General features: G+C 37.7%; 1 protein-coding gene across 1 annotated transcript in view; it reads right to left on the reverse strand.

Moving 5' to 3' along the window:
• LOC103509937 (serine/threonine/tyrosine-interacting protein B-like) overlaps nucleotides 1-2,994 on the reverse strand; it is a 7,957-nt gene extending 4,963 nt beyond the window's left edge. The window contains exon 1 of the mRNA XM_008474567.2: nucleotides 2,808-2,994. The gene's annotated coding sequence lies outside the window, so the exon portion shown is untranslated. The remainder of the gene's footprint in view (nucleotides 1-2,807) is intronic.
• Between the last annotated feature and the right edge of the window lie 131 nt (nucleotides 2,995-3,125).

Here is a 3,125-nt window from a genome sequence, read left to right on the forward strand (position 1 = left end):
GCTATACGTCTTACATTTCCTTATACTCCGACTTACGTGGCGTCCGGGCAAAAAGCCTTTTTGGAACTTTAAATTAGCAACTTTGTAAAAAAATTAAAACCTGGCCCACTTTTAAGGGTACTGAAGAAGGTCCAAAAGAAATTAAAAGTGCTAAAAGGTTACTGAAAAGCCAGTTAAAAGTCTAAGGTACGAAAAGGTCAAAAAGGTCCAACGCATATTTCGGGGACGTAATCGAGAGGATATTCCTTACTTTTGATATACTATAATTGTTATTTATATTTAATTTTTAATTCTGTGTGTTTCTCCAAAAGTTATTAATTCGTATAACTCATGATTAACTGTTTCGCACAAGAATAAAAGATCAATTTAAAATTAGTGCTAACCCAGGTCGCGAACGGTACGTCTTCAGGGGCCTAAGCTAAGGGTCCCAGATTTATAAAAGAGAGAATAAAGCGGCAAAAACAACTGGGCTGTGAATTTACACTTCAGAACATTAGAGCAAGAACGGGTATACATAATTACTCCGCTGTTAATGCCCTCAGCTAGACAATGCCTGTGTCTGGTGTGCTAGGGGTCCAAGAGTGGATCTTAAAAATAGTGTTAGCTTGTCCCTTACTTATATTTAGATAACGTTTTGACAGCAATACATGTTAATGTATCCATCTGATAAATTGTATTATACATCGTCTCGGGTTAAAAACTTTCCCTCTTCACAACATCAATTTCACATGTTCACTTAATTTATGCCCCTCTAACTCTTTTTAGGAACACTTTTTTACGAAGTTTGTGGGGATTACTTGTAGCTGGGAAACTCCTTACTTTTGGATAAACGTTAGATTAATAACTGTCATGGATGACCGATCGGATCAATAATCGAACGTCCAGCGGACGAAACCTTCGCGATCCAGCGCCCAAGAAAGGGCGGGCCCCGCGCTTGAAAATCAGGATATGGATTTCAAGCAAGAGCGTGTCGGACGAAAAAGGATTTGGACAAGTTGACTTAGAAACCTAAAGCCCTTGCTATTCTGGAATCTTAATGTCAAACGGACATAGTTTGGAGAATTTTTTTCCGTTTAAAAGAGTGAACATTGAGAAATGGTCGGACTAAGTTATACTCGCGGTGCACTTGCATTTGCACTATCATCACACAAAGATCGAATTCTAAGGAATGAATTCACGCTGAAAGGAGTGAATATTAAGAACCGAGCATTAGTCGAAACAAGAGGTGTTAAAATTCGTGCCGCAAGGCGGAGCGGATAATAAGTGTACCATTTCGTGCGACAAGCTATAGTCTCCCGTTGTATCGCTTCAGTTATAGAACTTCCAAGAGTGTAGATCGAACGTCAAGATCTCTAACCTGCACTCTGTCACTTGGGGCTCTTGCAGATTCCATTTGCTCCGAACCTACCACCCACGCCCACCCCAGCTGTCGACCCGTACCGCCGCAGGCACTACGCCAAGTGACCCTGTACAGGTCCCGCTCTCGACCCCCTATTTAGACACCTTTTAACGCCCCTCCTCCAAATAAAATGATTCCTACCAAAAAAAAAAAAAAAAAAAAAAAACATCAAAACAGTATTATCCCTATGTGAATAATACATTAACGGCTAGGGCAGAACAGAACCAGAACTAGGGAACACACGGCGTTACGGTAAAACATATTTTATTTAAATGAAGGGGTAATCTTACTGATTTTTAGGTACCTCCACCCCCTAATTTTCTGGAACAGTCATGGAATTTCATTCCGGGAAAAGCGTATAAACCCTGTAATGGCCGGGGCTACAAAGTGAGTTTAAACTCAGTTTAACTCTTGGACTTAGCAATCTGATTGCTCAATTGAAGAGTTAAACTTAAAGCGATCTTAGAACTCGATTTATAAGGACTCGGTTTAACTCTTGGAATCAGCAATCTGATTCCTTGCTGATTCCTCTTAAACCGAGTTTAAACTCTAATTGTAGATCCGACCATATAAGCATCCTTTTTGTGTGGTCCTTAGACTCCTAAGAGGCTAGGTCATAACATGGGTATCACAACACTTTATCCTGGCCACTTTCCTCAATATAGGAGAAGGAAAGTGGAAAAGAACGACTCTTTTCAGTGGACTCAAGGAGTAGGGTCCTAACTCCCTATAATTACAGGGATTTGGAGAGTGAGTTACATGAGGATCAGACTCAGTGAGTAGTTCACTGGAAAGAGTAGTTCTTTTTTATAACTCACTCACTCACTCACATTTCAAACTTGGATGTGGAGAAATAAACAAACATATTCATAATTTATTCACCCTCTTGGTGGATTTCACCGATGACTTAATGAGAGATTTCACTAATGGGACAGTTTTCAATGCTCCAAAAAGGAGTTTTTAATGATCCAAAAGGCAGTTTTTTGTGGTCCAAAAGAGAGGAGTTTTTAAAATCTCCGGTTGGGATCATTAAAATTTTTCCCATTAGTGAAATCTTTCATTAAGTCATTGGTGAAATCCACTATCTGTGTTACGTTGGTCTTTGCCTTGTAGATAAAATATCATTATTAATATTTAAGACTGATTTCCTGGAGTTTTTAATGATCAAAAGGCAGTTTTTTGTGGTCCAAAAAAGAAGAGTTTTTAAAAACTCCCATTGGGATAATTAAAAACTCCTTTTTGGATCATTAAAAATTCTCCCATTAGTGAAATTTTTCATGAAGTCATTGGTGAAATCCACTATCTGTGTTACGTTGGTCTTTGCCTTGTAGATAAAATATCATTATTAATATTTAAGACTGATTTCCTATATGTATTGTACAAAGAAATCAAATTTACAGGTACCTACCGACTCAGACAAAACTACTAGTTAATTTTGAAATGAAGTTTTGATGAAGGTATCTCCAACCCTTAAATATTGGTGAATCTAGTTTCTTACTACCTTTTAAAAACTAAATACTACCAGTTTTTAAATTGCTAAGGATAAAACAGAAAGCACTTCTTGGAAAAATTTTATCCTAAAAATCCTTATCAGAAAATTTTCTAAATTTAAATTTTGGCGCTCTGATTGGAAGCCATTTTGTTTTCAACTTCCGACTCTTCACGAACTCGTACGGAGACGAACGAAAAAACCACGTTGGTTTGTTTACTTTTGAAAAAAAAAAAA

Source organism: Diaphorina citri, unplaced genomic scaffold (assembly GCF_000475195.1).
Source record: "Diaphorina citri unplaced genomic scaffold, Diaci psyllid genome assembly version 1.1 scaffold544, whole genome shotgun sequence".
Taxonomy (NCBI): domain Eukaryota; kingdom Metazoa; phylum Arthropoda; class Insecta; order Hemiptera; family Psyllidae; genus Diaphorina; species Diaphorina citri.